Source organism: Pogonomyrmex barbatus, unplaced genomic scaffold, assembly GCF_055798465.1.
Source record: "Pogonomyrmex barbatus isolate J1 unplaced genomic scaffold, ASM5579846v1 scaffold1, whole genome shotgun sequence".
Taxonomy (NCBI): Eukaryota; Metazoa; Arthropoda; class Insecta; order Hymenoptera; family Formicidae; genus Pogonomyrmex; species Pogonomyrmex barbatus.
In genome coordinates this window covers 4,440,636-4,459,873 of record NW_028297098.1, presented here as the reverse complement: position 1 = coordinate 4,459,873, position 19,238 = coordinate 4,440,636, and the positions used below count along the sequence as shown (strand labels likewise).

Below are 19,238 nucleotides of genomic sequence, written 5' to 3'. Positions count from 1 at the left end.
CGAAATTCAGTCGCGTGCTCGCGCTCGTGTACCCAGTGGCGACCGCCTGCGGCGGGTGGTGCCCGTCTGCGACTGCACCACACGTGTGTGTGTGTGTGTGTGTGTGTGTGTGTGTGTGTGTGTGTGTGTGTTGTGCATGTAGCAGGAACGCGCGCGCGCTCACACTTACGTTCACACGTACACGCACGACACACGCGATCGCGACGGATGGACACACGGGCGCAATGCATACGCTATCGATCCGCGTTTTTGCGCGGTATGTCAACTCGTTACCGGACGTTGATCGAAGAGCGCAAGGTACACAATTACGCGCGGCGAGGCTCCGGCGCACCGAGAAGAGGAGAATCGCCCCGAAGAGTTTCGCCTTTTCGCCGCGCGCGTAACGCCGCCGTTGCGCGACCGGAATTGAGCGGTATCGGGGCCGTGTATCGGGGCCGAGCGATGGATGGAACGACAGATGGTTCTCTTTTATATAGATTAGGGATACTCGTTATACTTCAAATTATTATTATCGCGACTGAATTGAATAATATTAAAATTTTTTGCGATACAAAATTATACAGATATGTCCGATCGAGGGGCTCGAATGTGGTACGGTAATCTCTTCGTTATTCGTATAAAACCACACGTTCTAATTTCTCTTCGATGTTACATCTCGTGCGAGATAGAACGAGAGCTGGGACGAATCAACGCATCCGCAGGGACATCCGGAGAAGGTAAAGCTCATCGCACCGCCAGGACAGCCTTTTTTCCCCGCATCAAACGGCTCGTTGGGAATGGTAATATTAGTCCGACGTTTTCCTGCTGATTTGACTTTAATATCGGCAAGTAGACGATATTCATTTCCGTAGCCGCGAGCAAAGAGCGCAATGAAAATATTGCGTTACATTCGCCGGGACGATATTACCGGGCGGAAAGAAAAAGCGGGAAAGACTCCTTAGAACATTGTATGGCGGCATACGTACTTTAGACGACGAAGGGAGAAAAAAATATGTCAACCGCGCGGCGCACAGCCGAGGTAAAGCGGATTACATTACGCGCTGGAAATATCTCAACCAACGGCGGAGAGAAGGAGCAGGAGGAGCCAAGAGAAGACGGATTCGCGCAGTAGAAATGTTACCCAAGTAAATGAGGGAAAGGAAAATACATTGAAACTTGAAGCGAGCGCGTCCGTTGAATTTTCCAGTTGAATTATATAATGTTGCGCGACGTGTGCCAAAAAAGCGCCGCCCGACGAGTCCTTCGATCCAGCTGCAAAGCCGCTATGCAAATTAGGCGTCTCTCACTCCGGTGAATCGAACATTATCTCACGTTTAGTCATCTAGAAACGTAATGCAATTGACATGTTGACGGATAACGCTTAAATCGCGGTGACTAGATTGAATTTCTATTTAAATTAGATCTTAATTAATTGGACCTTTTAATTTTATATATAACACTTTTATATTTCAACAGAAAAATATATTTCGGTATACCGTATCTATAGATAAACTTGATTAGAGAAATTAATCTATAATCTCTATCGATTAAATTAAATATCGATTGCACTCAATTAATCTACGTAACGAAAACATTGTTTTTTATATTAAAAGCAAATTTTCCTGTATTTTGCAATATATGTGGAAAATTTTCGAATATCTAACAGTATTAATCTTGGAATAGTTTTGAAACAAAAGCTGGCGGGTTGGTAATAAGGCAAAGTGTTATTGTTATTTTGGAATTGGATAATTAGGGGGTAATTCAACATAATTATTCGGGATAATTAGGGACATTTAAATTCGCGCAAATTGCAATTTCTCGGATATTCGGAAAACTTGGATTGTTTACCGAAAATGAAAACAAAACTCATACCGCGTTATTAGGTCGCTCACGCGTAGCACGCGCGCTATCGATTTGGTTTCCTTGCGGCAGGATGACAACCTAGGGTAACCTAGCATGTTAATCGTGTGTATGTATATGTATGTATAGAGGCAGGTTCGTAGGCCAGGTTACGGTGAATCGGCATGCAGGATTAGTCACGAGCAAGCTTGCCTCTGGGTAATGACAGCTGCTACCAGTATGCGCTATTCTAGTCATCAACCGCAACTATCAACGCCTTCAACCACCACCGTCGGGTAACAGTGTTGTCGAGACGCAACTTCGTGGATAATGAATCTACTGAATAATGTCGAAAATTCGTTTCTAACGTCGTTTGAATCGTACTCAAATGACAAATATATAAGGAGATCTTCTCTCTTTAATTTTTTTACACACATTTTCCTTACAAACATTCAGTTATATATAATATTTGTTGCATCTAATTTTTAATATATTTCTACGGAAAAAACATAAATTAAAAAATAAAAAACGGGGCGCGCATTTATTAAATAAGTGTAGTAAGTAGCTTGATTTTACTTTGTATCTAGATATCTACGATCTCGATCTAGAAATTCTCTCTCTCTCTCTCTCTCTCTCTCTCTCTCTCTCTCTCTCTCTCTCTCTCTCTCTCTGCTGTCAAAACACCCCTTCGTCTTGTCTTAGCGAACTTTGCCGGAGAGTACAAGTACTCTAATTCTCAACTAGTCTCTAACTGACCACATGTTCGACGACTTGCTTGCGCTAACGTTCAGGTTCCCGTGGCAGATGCGCCGACGGCGCGAAAGAGCTCTTCAAATCTTTCCTTTTTCCCTCGCCTGTGCCTCGATCGTTCACTCGGTGGTACGGTTCTTCGGTTTCGAAGCTGTAATTTAGCGCAGTTTCGACGTCGTGTAATGGAGGAGAGACTTACGTACCACGCTCAGCAAGCGTCGAGGGACGAGGGAGGAGTCACCAAATTGGGCCTAGCTAGTTGCAACCATTAAAGAGCCGGATCGAGACGAGAGAGAGAGAGCGATCACTAATATCGCGTCATGTTGCCACGAAGCTCGAAAACGTAATAGAAAAAGACAGCTGTTAGTTGCAACCAGTATAAATGATTTATGTTTCTCATGTGCGTGTGTACAGTCGACTGCTTCTTGATGTAACAACTAGAAAAACTAAAATCTGTCTCCCTTATGATATATCTATATCTTCTTATATAAATTACAAAATTGAAACTACTTTTTTGATCTTGGGACTTTGTGACGAAGAGAAATTTCAATGGTTTATTATGAAGCTTGGAGATTGAGATATTTTTCATTCCGCTTTTTTACTAGGAAATAAATTAATATTTGTATCTTTTTAATTCCATATTTCGATTAACCACGAATATTTCTACATAAAGATGGCCTTCATTGGAAACTGGAACGAGCTGTTGAGCAGTGCCCGCATATTCTCTCTAAATGACCTCGCAGGAAATGTACTTACGACTTACGAAAAGATACCAGCAAGGAAATTGCATTTGACATATAATCGATAATTCACTGTTCTCGCAATGCAATTTCTTATTTTTAGCAGACGCTACTAGTCATCAGTTGGGAAAAGAAATTTTATGCATAAAGAGTGATAATATTCTTATTTGTATACTCTGTTGTACGTTACGTTCCAAAATCCTGCCGTATTAACATGGATTAACATCGCCGTTTATCTCACGGCGTTCATATATGTTTAATCGCTCGGACTTTTCTAGAAATGTAATCCTTACAAAATGGCTTTGCTTTTGCGTGGTCAGCGAGAAAGCGATCGCGTAACTAAATGTAAATTCTAGGCACGTATAATCCCCAAATCTGCGAAATCCCCGAAGGTACAATATCCTTTCCTGCACACATACGTTCGCACACATGCACACACATACATACACACGCACAGCTCGAGAATAGAGCTAGCTATTATAAAAATATATATCGTGATGTTTTTACCTGTTTAAATATTACCTGCGCGATGTCCGCGGTATGATATTTTGAAATTATTGATATCCACATATTTATAAAAGTATTGATACAGACCCCTACCAGTAGCTATTATCGTACATAGTTAATTGAAAAATGAAAAAAATAGTGCCTAAGCGGTGCTGAAAGATTTAGGATTTACATACGATATATATATATATATATATATATATATATATATATATATATATGAGATTAGCGTATCCGACTTTCTCGTATCGACATATCTAATCCCTAATCGCGAAGCGTCGCGTCGATTGGCAAAATTTCAACGAGCGACGTCGAGAAAGAGAGAGATATCGAAAGCACGTCTGGACGGTACGCAGCTTATCTCGCCGTTATTCGCGTTATCCCTCGGCTCTCCGACGAATTACTCGAACTCAATCGGGCGTACGATCAGCGGTGTGCGACACAGGGTAGCGAGAAGAGCGCGACGTGAGGGGAAGGGACACAGGGACGAAGAGAGGATGCCTTGTCGTTTCTCTCGTTCCCCGAGAGACACTTCAAGCAAGAGAGGGCGCCAGGTGGGTGATCCTCTAAGGATAGTCCGGCTCCCGCAGGGATGATCCGCACAGTCATTTAGGCTTAACGAACCTATGGATCCGAGTTCAACGTGGAAACACTGTGAACGTTCACATACATATTACATGCATCACGTACAATTATATATATATATATATATATATATATATATATATATATATACATTTTTACAATAGTAATTTTTGTGATGGTACAAACACTTGAGAAAAAGTAGAAGATATAATTTAATCTTATAACAATAATAAGAAAAATAAGAGTAAGAACTAGATTTATGTACGCCTTTGATATACGTGGAAGAGGATAGCAAAAATTTGCCTTTTATTTATATCCCTTTATTAAAAAAGAAGGATAGTTTAGCAGAGACTGGGACAGATCGGGAGTAAACTGCAGAAAGAGCAACCACGACAAGGTAGACGAAGGAAGTGGATTTGATGAGGAACGGCCAAAGCGAGAGAGAGGCAGATGGTAGGCAGAAAGGCTGGTTGGCCCAAAAAGTCGTGCAAGAGTCAAAGAACTCTCCGGGACGGACCAAGGACCAACCGACAGCGGTTTTCTTACCCCTCCTTAAACTGCTCGTTAGAATCTCTCTCTCTCTCTCTCTCTCTCTCTCTCTCTTTCCTTTTCTCTTCTTTCTTCATATATTCCTTCTGCCCTGGCCCTTTCGTTCTACCTACCTACCTACCTACCTACCTACCTACCTACCTACCTATCTACCTATCTACCTACCTACCTACCTACCTACCTACCTACCTACCTATCTATCTTCTTCCTCTCGTTTCTTCTCGACGGGTACCAACGAAGCGAGATAGCCGGATTCGCGAAAGAGGAGAGACGAGCGGTAAAAGTGGAGAGACGGCACTAACCTAAAGCAACACGGCCGACAGTCAGATCCTAAAGCAAAGAGGAGAGAAAGACTATCGGGGCTGGAAAGAGAGCATCCGAGTACGACGCACGGGACGGCGAGAAAAATTAATGGCGACGTGCGCTCGACATTTTTGCGGGCCAACGCCGGAGTTTTCATCTTCTGCGCGCCGGAAGAGATCGTCTTCGGGGGCGGGATTGTCGCACGTAGAACCACCAATCCCGACACGTAATTTTCACTTGTTAAGTGGGGGCATTTGTTTTACCTAGAGGAACTGAGTGAAACATAGCCGCGATAATCCTTGACTAGATATTACCAATATTGCGACTCTTTTCTTGACTCGAGATTCGTCAGTGCGATTTGAATATATGTAAATAAGAAAGATCATTATTAATTTTATGCTTTATACAAAAAGAAATTTTAGACGATCGAAATAATGTACAAACATCAACGCATAAGATATAAGTAGTGTAAGATAATTTTTCCTTCTTCTGAGATACTCACACGTTTTTCTCAGAATTGTTACAAGCACGGTATAATAACATACTTAGCTCTCTTTCTTATAAGACCTAATGTACACCACTTTGCTGTCCAACCCTTTATATAACCCATAAGTGGAAATAAGTCGCAACGACCTGATGGATTAAACTCGCGCTCCGGAAGATCGATGTCGATCATAACGTCGCGGTAACGCAACGATCGTCCCGAGAGCCCGGCAGTTCTCGATTCGTTACCGTGATATTTACGACGAGGCGTTCCTTCTTTACTTTGCTCTTCTGTCCGGCGCGATCGCGTATATTACCGTGATAAGACTCGACGAGAGAGAGCCATACCGTTGGGATTCCAATTTCATCGACCGGATCGTGAACCTGTTTCTGTGAGACCTTAATATCCGCTCCTGGTTGCTTCCACTCGCAAGCGATCAGGAGGCCTTCGATCTTCCTACCTACCCTCGTGACACTTCATCCTCTCGGTCGTTCTGATATCGTTCCCCGCCGTCATCCCTCCTTGTCCGAAACGAGATAGAAGCAGACTTGGAAACGCGCTTCTGCTCCCGCTTTCATAAAATACGTCATTATATAAATGCATAACTGTTTGTAATTGCGTTTAATTATTATCCGTGGAAAAGTATAGGAATTCTAGATAAAAAAAAGTTAACATTTTACTTCGTTTGGATAAAAAAATTTTAATTCGAATTTAATTCGAATTTTTTGTTCAGATTTTTCACGTACTCTAACATAGTTTATCAAAATACATATGACAAACGCAATCTTGGTTTAAATCTGGTAAATATCAAATACTTCCTTGAAAACTCACACTTGTTTCCCATATGCTATCGATTTATTTGTTTATCTAACTGTACACATAAATGAATGATACTTCAATTCTGTGAAATTTTATATTGGTCAGCCCTACAACAATTTTTATCGTAAAAGTTTCTGCTCGATTAAAATTTGATTAAATTATGAATACTGGGAAAATAGGAACAAAATTAATTTATGAATGTTGTAGCTAAAATCAATTTTCCTTTATTTTCTTTCTTTCCGTCGGTTAACACGTACAATATGTTCTTTTTAATCTAAAGAAATTTCAAAAGAGAACGCCTAACACTTGTCGATATGTAATATAATACATATTATATACATTTTTCAAAACGCTAACAAATATTTATAAAATATATATTTCCTGTATTGTCAGAAAAGCCTTATATATTTATTATTACCTGTAAAAAATACTAAATATACATAAAAAAGTAACTTGATATTTCAAGAGTACTTTATCAAAATTTAACTAGAAATTATTTTTCAGTATTTTTGTACAGATATGAAAAAATTTGTCTGTCTACATACGTAATTTTTCGCGAAAAGAAACGAGAATATTTTAACGAAAAAACAACATTTTGTATTTGTCAATATCAATAATTTGACGGTCTGGCAGTTCTGGCATTAATCTAATATAATAACTCGATAAATATATGTGCACGTGTCGACGATTTATATGTATTTTATATTAGTATATTACTATGTTTTTATATATATTTGTATATATATATATATATATATATATATATATATATATATATTTGTTGCGTAGCTCGACGCCAACTGTAGTTGAAAACGAGTCAATTTGAATCAATTAGCGAATGCATGTGTAAAACATGGTGACGATGAGTTACTGATAAAAGCGCGCACGAAACGCATTCATAGGTGCAAAAAGTCTATCGGGTGCGTTCCAACGAGCGTGTCCATATACACATACATATTTCGCGTGTTGCACGCATTATTCGTATATTTCACGGTAAATTTTTCCATCTCGTCGTCCACGTGGCGTACATTTTTCACCATTTTTTGGTAATTCAATACGTCGCACATACATAATACAGTTAGTGGCGCGAAAGAGCTGACGATAATTGATCACGTCGCACAGAAACAACGTTTGACCGCGCTGTAATAATTTTTATCGCCGTTACACTTTTTATCGACCGAAATGGCACACACGTGCGCGACAGTGGAATTATTTGGCACCTTTCAAAAAAAAAAAAAATCTCTCGTAAAAATACATTGCGGAAATATCGCGACTTGTTTTGCAGGCGAATATTTATTCGCCAATGTGCCCCATGGGAGAAAGTGCACTCTTCATTACACTCGTCTCGCCAAACTGTGCAATTTCGAAATACCCCATCGGGAATCCTTAATCCCTCAAGTTGCATAAAATGAAGTCCTTTCAGTCTAATTAACGTTAAAGCGCAATACAAGGTAGTTGAAGAATTTCGAATTTCGCTTCCGTAGAATTCCGGAAAGGAAATTTTACGAGTTCTTATCGATCACTTTTGTGACTTATTATTAAACGAGGTTTAAATCTTATTTGATATGTTAATTTCTAAATCAATTTATAAAAGAGTAACATGTAGAAAGAAAGTTTAAAATTTTTAACAAATTGAGATATAATTATGTATATCTAAATATTGAAAGCCAAATATTCTTATGTATACAGCAAATGTACATATGTTTAATATGCATAAAGATAACTGTTATCGTGTGGGAAAAATCTGATAAATAACAGATCGTTGATCGTTAAAGCATCTTATTTTTCTCTTAAAAGAAAAATCAACCCTATTGTTTTTAGGGGAAAGGCAAATGAAAAAGTGCGAAAATGAAAGGAAGACGAGCGAGTGACCACTAAGATGCATTGTTTCGGCATGATAAACTGCCACACCTGGACGAACTTTCTACGCAAAAGCCGACGCAGAGATGGCATCGCCGGTGCAAATAGAATTTCAAGAGTCGCGCATTAAACGCTTTATATCGCCGGCGCGCAACCTTTTACGACCTTACGACCCGTCTCTATGGTGACATCGCGAGAACCTTTTGTATGAGAGGTGGAGAAGTAATGCTCTCGGTCCGACGAAACTTCTGCGCGAGACAAACAGCGAAGCTTCGGTTGCTTCACTTATTTATTCAGTATAGTTTTCAGTAGAGAGAGAGCGAAGGTGCGGCAAACAAAGCCAAACTTTATCATTCATTTTGAATAGTACATTTCTAAGATGATGTTAACAACTACCTCGAAAATTTTAATCTTAATTAATAACGCGAATGTTAATTACATGATGAAAATGATGTTTTTATTTAGCAAGAGATTTACTCGCTAGACAATATTTGTAATAATTCTTTGGGTACGTTATTTAAATTAAATGAACTGAAGGAATTATTTTATTACTGAAATTATTTATTTTAATAAGGCAAATACTTTTGATGAATTATTTAATCTCAAGTTTGACAAGTGAGATTAGGAACTTGGATTGGACCTAACAAGTTTTATCGAAAATAATTTGACTTTGTCTACGTGCGTGCACAATTGCATTTCTCACATTCGCAAATGCATGCCGCGCTAATGCTGCGAAACGAACTCGCGGCGGGGTGCCGCCTGGTGATTTTCTCCGACAAGACATGCGTCGGGTCTGCCTCGACCCGATTCGCGGACAAAAATGAGCGCGCTTGTCTGTCGGGTGATAGATCCCATAGATCACTTTGTCGCCGATTAAGGCCTCGGTCAATGAGCTCGCGACTCCCGAGCTACGCGCAAACGATCCTACTTCGTGACCCACTTCGCGAGATAGCCGTTTATCGCGTAAAAGCCGGAGACGCCGCATCGCGATTTCCTGGACTATAAACGAGACTGTCGATGACCATCTAAAAATATCACCGACGAGGCCGGTAATCGCCGCGCCGAGTATTATGGTACGGGGCGATGCGTAAGCGTGGAAACACACGCAGGTAGATTTGATCGTCTTTTTTGATTGTGAGCGAAACATTATTTTCGGCATAAAACTTCTTCTTTGGTAAGGTCGAAAGCAGCATAAGTGTTCCTTTGAAAAACAGTAATATCTTTTTATTGTATTTTTGGGAATAATTTTAATATAATTTCACCTAGAAGATAGATATTTTTCTAAAATTGAAATAAAATTTATTTTGGCAGTTTATTTAATGTTTGTAATGAGTTCAACGGATGTGATTTTTTTTTATTAGACGAAAAAATATCCGAGACCGAGAGTGTATGAAAAATCCAGTTTTTTTTTTCAAAAAATTGTTTTTTTATAATCTATTCGTTATATAAAATAATTTTTCTAATAAATACTGCATTTTAAGCTTGAAAATCAGTTTTTCTCAATATTATATCAATTTTCTCAATATAATTTTAGGATAAATCTCGGAAACCCGGATTTCTAATGCAAATCTCACTGAGCGATAATATTCGACGATAAGGGAATAGCTAATAGCTTAAAGATGGAGACGCGCATCTGCCGTGAATAGCTAATCGTCGCCGATCAATATAGCTTACGCATACACATGCAATATAATTGCACGTAATTAACACCCATTACTAACCACTCAATACGCGGCTACGCGCGTTTATGGCTTCTCAGGAGGAGCTTAGCTCTCGAAATTAGATCGCGATCGAAGAAACAACCGAGACGATCGAGATCCTACAAGTGACAATCCGATATATACCAGATCATGCGCCGTATAATTCCATAACTCCCAACTTGAGTATGGCACATTCCTCGTGGAGAAACGTCGAGAGGGGGGGGGGGGAGGGCAAGAAGGAGGTAAAAGAGAAAGAACGAAATAGGACGGGAGGAAGAGGAACAAGAAGAACAAGAATAAGAGGAACGAACGAGAGGGAAACGCGGTGTATGTATGAACGTCGAACTACTTTTTGCTGGACTTCTCTCTTGGCCTGTCGGCCCACCCTTCGTGTATTCCGTGCATCCTTCGTGCACCTCCTTCGGCTCCTCGTCCCTTCGGCAACCATCGGCTTCCTCTTCGTTTTCCCCGGTCCCCTCTAAACGTGCTTGCCCGGCTTTGGCCTCGGCTCTTTTATTTCTCTAGATTTCAAAGCGCTCAAACAGGTTTCAAAATCCCGCCCGCGGAAAAATCGGAGTGCCTTCTCTCCTCATCTTCTTTTTTTCTTTCTTCTTCTTCTTCTTCTTCTTCTTCTTCTTCTTCTTCGTCTTCTTCTTCTATCAGGCGCACCGTTGAACGCACACATATACTATAAGTGCCTTGCATTGGCCAACTTTTCATTGCGATTTATCATTTGTCGTCATTGTATCCTTATTCTTTTTGCATTGAACTTTGTGAGATATGAAAATGTCAAGTCAAAGTGTAGACAAGAAACGTCGAGTAGCATTATTTTCCTCCGCGTTAAAATTTTGCGTTAGAAATTGAAAAATTACATTTTCGAATGTCCAAGCGTTATTAGTCACAGAGAGTACAAATATTTTCTTCCCCTCTTTCTTTCATCTATCCTTATTGTTGCATGTAACTCATTACGTCTCTTACAACTCTATCGATGTCTACTTGTTCATATTTATTTTATACGTACCAACTTGCTTTCGAGGGAGCTGGCTCACAATGATCAGCATTTCTTTTAACTTTTGCCTTATATTTTTCTTTGCAGTAACATAAATATTTTCCTTTATACCTAATAAATATGTTTCCTTTTGTCTTCTGTCTTTTCCTCAGCTTTGTAAACTTGTCTGAAAACTTATAGTGATTCCGACGAGCAATCCGTCCATCTTAGAAGCTCAGCTCTTCCGCATTGTTCCCGAAGTATTGCATTGGCATTGCCGAAGCGTGAGATTGCAATATGTTCGATGAGCTAAGGAGGTCTTATACCGTTCGCCCGGCGTCAGAATAGATTTCGATTAGACCCCCAGGATGACGTCGTATACGTGTGCCATACGAAACTTTTTGTTTCTCTCTTTCTAAACCGCTTGTAGTCGCCGAGACGATAAATCAAAAGCGCTCTTGCAAAAGCCAAAGGTTGTTTCCAACGTATCTTGTAACTCATCTCTTCGTCGTGTCACTATTGCATCCCGTATGCTATCAAATCGCGACGAAATCACAAATTCTTTCCTATTAATTACCACACATTCCAGGCTGGATGATAACAATTTTATGTTATTATTGACGCTCTTTTTATGCACTTTAGTGCACTTTCTGCTATATTAAATATATTAATTTCAACATGCAATAAAAGTTTTGTTGAATATTTTCCGAGTTATAATTGTCAGATTTCTAGTTTCAACTATTATAATTAATCGCAATCAATTGTGAAATTAAGTTATAATAATTTGCATTCTTTTGAACAATTATTTAACAGGATATCTACCAATGACGTACAGTTGAGCCGCGCGTGTAAAGGAAAAAATAATATTTGACGCGCCCTCGCCTTGGGTAAGCAGTATGGCATCAAAACGAAACCCGCACACGGGCGCGATTTTTTTCACGTGGTAAAAGCTGCCTTCAAGCAGCGTATCTCTCACGGCAAGCGCGAATTCGGTTATTTTGTTCGCTACTCTTTCATTTAGCTCCCTTTTTCGCCCGTTTTTTAGACCATCGCGTAAAGTAATTAGCCGCACATGGTTGGTCGTATACAATCTGCGCTCGCGCGCGCGCGCGCGCATCCGCCATCGAGAAATCTCGTGTTGTTTCGCAAACCCTGAGAAACATGTGTATATAAGTGTGTACGTGTGTGTTTGATGAAAAGGTATGTGAGTAAGCGAATACACGAAATGCGATAATGGATGATCGATGGATGAAGAAGTACGAGAGATAAAGAGAAAAAGGGTAGTTATTAGTATATTGAGATGGATATTCCGGGACATATATAAAAACTACAAACATATTCAAAAATATAAACAAAATTTAATAATGTTGATGGTATATACAATTCAGGATTAAAGTTCAATACTATCATATACTAATACTGGTACTACGCCAATGTTCATTTTGACAGATTGAATATTATCGATATTACATGAATCTCAACATAAAAGCGTTTAAACAAAACAAAACAGCATATATACTTTTAGTTGTTATTTAGCAATCTAAATGATATTTTGCAACAGTTAATTTTATGTCTTGAAATTATATATATGTTATATAATAATAGTTAAGAATATTTCCTTTTGATTGATATAATGATATTTATATTAGTAAAATTTATTTTTATTACTCTTCAAAATGAATTAGTATCGCGACAGAAACTTTTTGTTTGTGGAAACAGCATAATAGATGGTATTACTCGGTAGGATCTTAGATGTCTAATAATTTTTTGTTTTGAATTTATATCTATAAATTCGAGACAATTGCTTATATCACAAAATATATTTTTATTTTTAAAGAATATGCAACGTAACAGCTTATATTTTTTAGTTGAGAGTAATATTTTTCCCAATAAGAATTTCCCGTGAGAGGAAGGGAGATAATTGACTTAAAAAAAATTTAATTATATTGATTTATTAAAAGAGAAAAAATAAAGTTTTGAACTGCTATGTTGCAAGATTGTTTGCAACGGCACCTGTTTTACGATATAAGCAATTATCCTGAATTTATAGACATAAATTCAAAAAGAAAAATTATTAGACATCTAAAATCCTGTCTACTGATACTAATACCATCCTGTTCTTTGAAATTTATCTCGGCTTATTTATATATCGGTATATTTACATTGATTATTTATTTTCTCTCCAAAGGGAAATTATTATGAAAAGTATACATGGCACTGCAACAATTAACGTGTCGGTGTTAGAGTTATAGATGAGATGCTTAAAAAAGTGTTCGACTTTTCTATCGAGACGTGTAATAATAGGCGAGACGGGACGAGAGCGAAAAAAAGTCTGCAGCGGGAGGAAGGCGGCTACGGCGAGAAAGCTTAAGAAGAGGAAGAAACAACATCAATTTAAGCCACATGCATCGCTTTGGCTTCGTATTTAGGTGGATAATCGGCTTACCGTGGCGGCCTGCCGGACAGCCCACTTGCAGCGAATGCATCTGCACAGACTTGCATGCGTTACATCGCACCGCTGCCACTGGTAGCGAGCATGCACGCCGACTGTCATTAGCAAGGAGTGTTAATGCCGAAGGTTCGCGCGTTAATGAGGTGATGTCCCAGGTACAAGACTCTAAAAACGAAAAAAACATTCTGAGGAAACGCGACATTTCTTGACTCCTTCATGCGTCTGCACTTTTTGCCCGGCAAATTGCACGTCTTAAATTTAGTGAGGTTTGAGAAGAGAATTATATAAATCGCTAATAATGAACTACCGACTTTAAGATAATGCATAATAATGAATTTATTTTTTTTTTTTTTTTCGACACAATATCAAATTCGAAGTGTTTCTCCTTGTCATTCTAAAGATGGTTATATTGTAGCATTTTATAAAATCTGAATTTATTCTTCATAGATGTTTTCAAAAATGTTATTATTTTCATATGGAGAAAAATATAATCCATCTTTTGCCTAATGTTTATCAGTCGACTTTATATCGGTAATCAATTTGTACAAAATTTTTGGACGTACAAGATTGAGACATATGTCAATGTGATAACGAAGAGACGCATCATCATATAAGATATTCTCACGTTTGTGTTAATTAAATTCGTTATCGTTAAAATCATTATCGCCATAACTATTATTAGTACCGTTACTGTTACCACTACTAGGACTACCACTATTACGCGGATAATTAAGCGGCTTATGATTACGCGGTAATAGCAACGATAAATAGGTCACGTGTACCGACCCGCTTGTATCTATTAAATTATTTTGTACCTGTGATTCCGAATTATTATATTCATAGTTTATGATCTTTGTATGTTGCAAAAATGCATTTAGGCATGCGCATATATATATATATATATATATACGCACGTGCCGTGTAATATTTTTTATGGTTGACCATGATTAAAGAGAATCAAGGAAGAGTGTTAAAATGTGACTGTAGTCACATCTCTTTTAACGCTAAAGAAATTAGCTTTGTTTGAGAAAGAACGACAGGATACGGTAAAATATAAAAAATATTTTCGTATATGACACATTACGTGATAATGACCGTTTTAAACATAGAGAAGTTTCCCAAAAATAAACTTGTTGCTGAAGAAATTCCTTTCTCCGATAAATAAACTAAGCCTCTTTAGTCTAATTATCGGTGCAAATTAAATCTGTTTCTTTTCTGATCTACATAATATTCAGGATTGATTGAATTTCCGAGACATTCGGTATACGTATACGCACAAGGTATAAAACAATATACGTATTATTTGCCTCGTAAGCATGGTGTACGGAACGAAAGGAAGAAAGCTCGGAGAAGGCGAACGCGCGGCGGATTCTATTTTTTTATGTAACACGCCGCGGAAAGAGACAAAGAGACCAACACGCAAAACCGTGTAGCTGTGTTTCGCCGCTGCATTTGCATTCCTTCGTTTTCTTCACATGGATTTCACATGCTCTTCGTGATATCCCCGGGTAAAGGCGAATGCCGGCGACGTCGATATTCAGCCACTGTTCCGCGTAAGTGAAACTGGTTGGCCCATCGGGTGTCGTAAGCTGTCCCAGGTATTACGGTCCCCTCCCGATTTACATACGTGTGAGACACGTAGAAATTTTGCGAAGCGCGAATTACGAATCACCGTGGATTATTCGGTGGAGAAACGACCCTCTGCGGATGGAACTGAGTACGAGCGCAATTAACTCTTTGCGCTCCAATTTTACTTGAATGTCTGTTTTTAATTTTTCCTGTAGTCTTGAGTATTTTATAGAAATTCTCGCGATAAAAATGTCAAATGTTTCAGCGACGTGAAAAAAAGTTGTTAAGTATTTTTAGATTAAAATAATTTGGGGAGAGCAGAGGATTTCGCATTTCTCTCTGTGCGAAAATTGTTGAATATCACATTTCATAATTGTATTTATGCGCAACTCGTAGAAATGTATAAATGCAATTTTAATTCATATATCTGATGAAATTTTCTATTATAATATTAATCATCTCATAAACGCTTTTATAAAATGTCATACGGCATTCTCTTCTAATTGTAAATTTATGATTTATCATCACCAGAGAAATTTAATGTTGATAGTTGTCAAAGTCGAAAAGGATGAACATTACTTGCGATTCTTTTCGTGACATTCGTCCGCAAATAATCTGCGTAAGTTTAATATACACTTATCTTGGGCAAAAATTTTTTAGATATCTCATCTTGTTAGATTTAAAAATAAACCATTGGTTATTGGGGAGAAATGCGAGAAGAAGATATAGGCAAGGGGGAGGTATTGAAAATGATTCTTAAATGCAAATATTCATGTGCATTTTTATGCACCTTATCGAGGCGTTGAGCGTCGTAAGCCTTTGAGCACACCTTTGACTTGCAGATGGCGAGCGAAATTTAGAATGGTAAAGTGATCGTTTTATGCGGGGCTTACTTATATCCACACAAATATTTGATGGTACGCGAGCAAGCGAATTATGGTAATCGAAATATCGTGAATAATTTTGCAAAAGAGCAAACGGTATGTGACCAATCTTGACTACATTTAGAAAGCGTCTAGACCATCTTGTGTATATGTGTATATATATATATATATATATATATATATATATATATATATATTACACTCTGTATCGTATGTTATATTAACTCAGATGAATGCTGGAATCTAACGGGATTCAATCTTTTGATACATAGTTATTTCTCTCTTCTTCCCTTTTGATTTGTATTGAAATCTGTCCATACAAAGCGAAACTACGAAATTATTTTGTCATTTGTATTTCCAAATATGGAACATTTGTAAAAATAGATAAACGAAGTTGCGAGATGTATGCAAGAAAATCAAATGTAAAATTAACTTTGAAACGACACTAACGTTACACACGCGAGTTACACACGCTGCATTTAAGATTTGTTCAATTGTTTATTGTTCAATTCCATACATATTTTATAATAGAGATAAAAAAAGAATGTATCTTTTATAAGAAACGTATCTCTCGGCGCAACGTGTCGGAATAAATCCATATTATAATTCGTCAGATCGAAGGCGGAGTGGTATTCCGACGTGACACGCCGTGAAATTATTTTGCGTATGCGATACGTGATAATCGCCGATCGGCGGCCGATCGCTCCAATTAACGCGAGAATATTTGCGTTAAAATTACGGCTGCCCGTCGCCGGGGCGAAACCTCGCCCAACCGATGGGTAATCGATACAAAAGTCCACAAGGGTTGGGCCGCCTTAGTGGCCCTGGCATTACGTACACACAACAGCTGCAACCGGCCGGCAGTCGAGTGCAAATTGCATCAACGATATCCATGATCGACTCTTGCGAGCTCTCTGGGATTGATGAGAAAAGATCAAAACTGTGTGGAAGAGAGAGAGAGAGAGAGAGAGAGAGAGAGAGAGAGAGGGGAGAAAAGAGGGAGAAAGAGATCTTCGGTCCTTGAGATTTCCCATCCGTTATTCCGCCTGCAAGGACTCGAATCCTTTCCTTGGCTCTCTCAGATGGTAGTTATGTTTCCTTAGACAGTATCTATCACGCAAAGGTCAAAAGTGAGTCTCTCACTTCATTATTAGATCTATTGCTTACAAATTCGTTCTAATAGAAATATGTTATTATGTAAATTACATCGTTATGCGCGCACATGCTAATGTAAATACAAAATACACTATAGCGAGTCATTAATTATAATTATCGCTACATGTTACATTGAATTCTGCTCTTTAAAGCTATGATCATCGATCCGCGCGAAATCAGACCAAAGTGAAATCTGTATCGGTGGTAAATCATAAATTATATAATATATATTTGTCGCTTGTGTTGCCGAGTTGTGCGACGTAATCAGTCGCGATTCGCTGCCTTTTCGCGTTCACAAAGGAGAGGATTTGACAACCGGTTTAGAGGGGTTAATACCCTTCTCTACCCGGCAGCAGCGAGCGTTTCCGCTCGGGAATTCTCTCGAGCCGACACAATTGGGTGTCCGAGCGATAATACGAACGTCCCCTCAGTGACGTAGCGATCTCCGTGAGTGCCCTACGTTGGTGACGCGCGCGTGCCCGTGCTTTCGGCGTGAGTATATACCGGGTGTCTCATCTCGTTTCCTACGTACACGATCGGCGTACAATACACGCGATATTCAGAATGACAATTCCGTATTGACGCGGGGAGCGTTGCGGCGTCGCTTGGGAGCACCGCTAATAGGGATATATAATTAACGCATTGTGCGGGCAGTTACGGTAACGCCGGCATTCAAGAGATAACCGAGAGCAACGCGGAAAGCAGCGAAATGTGATATAAGGATCGTAAGATCGGAAATAAACGTTGCATTGTTAAAAAGTCAAGAGTCAGAATTCTGCGTTTATTATGTCATTACGATATCCGACGTGACAACGATAAACCACGTGCGATAGATGTGGAACGATACGATGACTTCTAAAAGACACTATTGCTTTTTGAAACTGCAAGGCTTTAATAATTCTTTAACATTTGGCGGAAGAAAATAATTTTTCTTCTTTTCTCGATCGTAATTGTTTTATGTTATTTCTATTTATATCATTAGTGAGAGGAGAAAAATACATGACGATATTGACGTGTATGAGGTTCGTCATGCCATATCCAGACGTGGATATTTCTATGTTATAGGAATGTTGTTTAAAATTCGTGATCGAAGATCAGACTTCGTTTAATCCACACAAAGTTGTCTACATTGAAAATTTTAAATAAGTAGGTCTTTTGGATTATTGCAAAGTTATTGCAAAAAATAAAAGCTTATATGTAAGGATGTAAGCTTGTATGTAAGAATTAGCATGAAACGGAATAATGTAACGTTGATTCCTCTTGCGTAATAAACGTGAGTTAGGAGTACGAGGGACATTTACAGAGCGGTATCGCCGGGCACTCGTTACACCCGCGCGGCGAGGGGCTGTCCATTCCAGGGAATAGAAGAGTGGCGAAATAAAGGCGTCCTTTAATGGGCAATACTAATCAATGAAATACGAAGCCACGGGGGCGCGCGGTGGATATGCGTGCAGAGGCCAGGCACGAACGTACCGTACAAACAAAAGGGGTATGCGTCCGCGTGCGTGCGTCTCTCTCGCTTTCGATTTTCTCCTCTCTCTCTCTCCTCCACCACCTCTTTGACTTTCTCTCTTCCTCCGCTGTTCGTCAACTCCGCGGCCCGTCCCCTTCTTGCTCTCGCACTCTCGTTCCCTCCTTCTTTTTCTCGCTTGCTTTTTTTCTCTCGCGTATACACGCGTGCATATACGCACGCACACACGCGGATATACGCGGCATGTGGCGCGCTCGCGCTCGCGCGGCGGCGGCGGCGCCGCCGTCGTCATCGTCGTCGTCTTCCTCTGCTCCTCTCGGACGCGCGCACAAAAGCGAGGGAAAGGAGAGAGGGCACGATATTTTTCAGGATGGGATATTTAACGCATTGGCCAGGTCAGTAACCCCGGGCAAGCCGGGGCCCCGCGATTGGCCGGCCTCGCCACGAATTCCCGGCCCGTCATTGGCCGAGCCGGGCCCTAGACCTACACCAATGCCCTCCGTATTGCTACACACGCATCGCGTCCTACGTGCCCGCGAACGTCGCTGCCGCCGCCGCCGCCGCCGCCGCTGCCGCCGCCGCCGCCGCCGCCGCCGCCGCCGCC

At 39.6% G+C, this 19,238-nt stretch overlaps 2 long non-coding RNA genes across 8 annotated transcripts in view; one reads left to right on the top strand and one right to left on the bottom strand.

The window, feature by feature from the left end:
- LOC148937971 (uncharacterized) overlaps positions 1-19,238 on the top strand; it is a 131,609-nt gene that overhangs the window by 40,543 nt on the left and 71,828 nt on the right. The gene's annotated exons all lie outside the window — the stretch shown is intronic.
- LOC148937973 (uncharacterized) overlaps positions 1-19,238 on the bottom strand; it is a 59,261-nt gene that overhangs the window by 27,385 nt on the left and 12,638 nt on the right. For 5 of the 6 annotated variants that reach the window (XR_016140354.1, XR_016140353.1, XR_016140361.1 and 2 more), the window contains 2 exons: positions 13,550-13,720; positions 13,211-13,469 (listed from right to left, as the gene is read on the bottom strand). This is a non-coding gene — a long non-coding RNA (uncharacterized LOC148937973). Of the gene's footprint in view, positions 1-13,210; positions 13,470-13,549; positions 13,721-19,238 lie in introns of those variants that run through there. The other variant, XR_016140352.1, reaches the window with a different exon arrangement.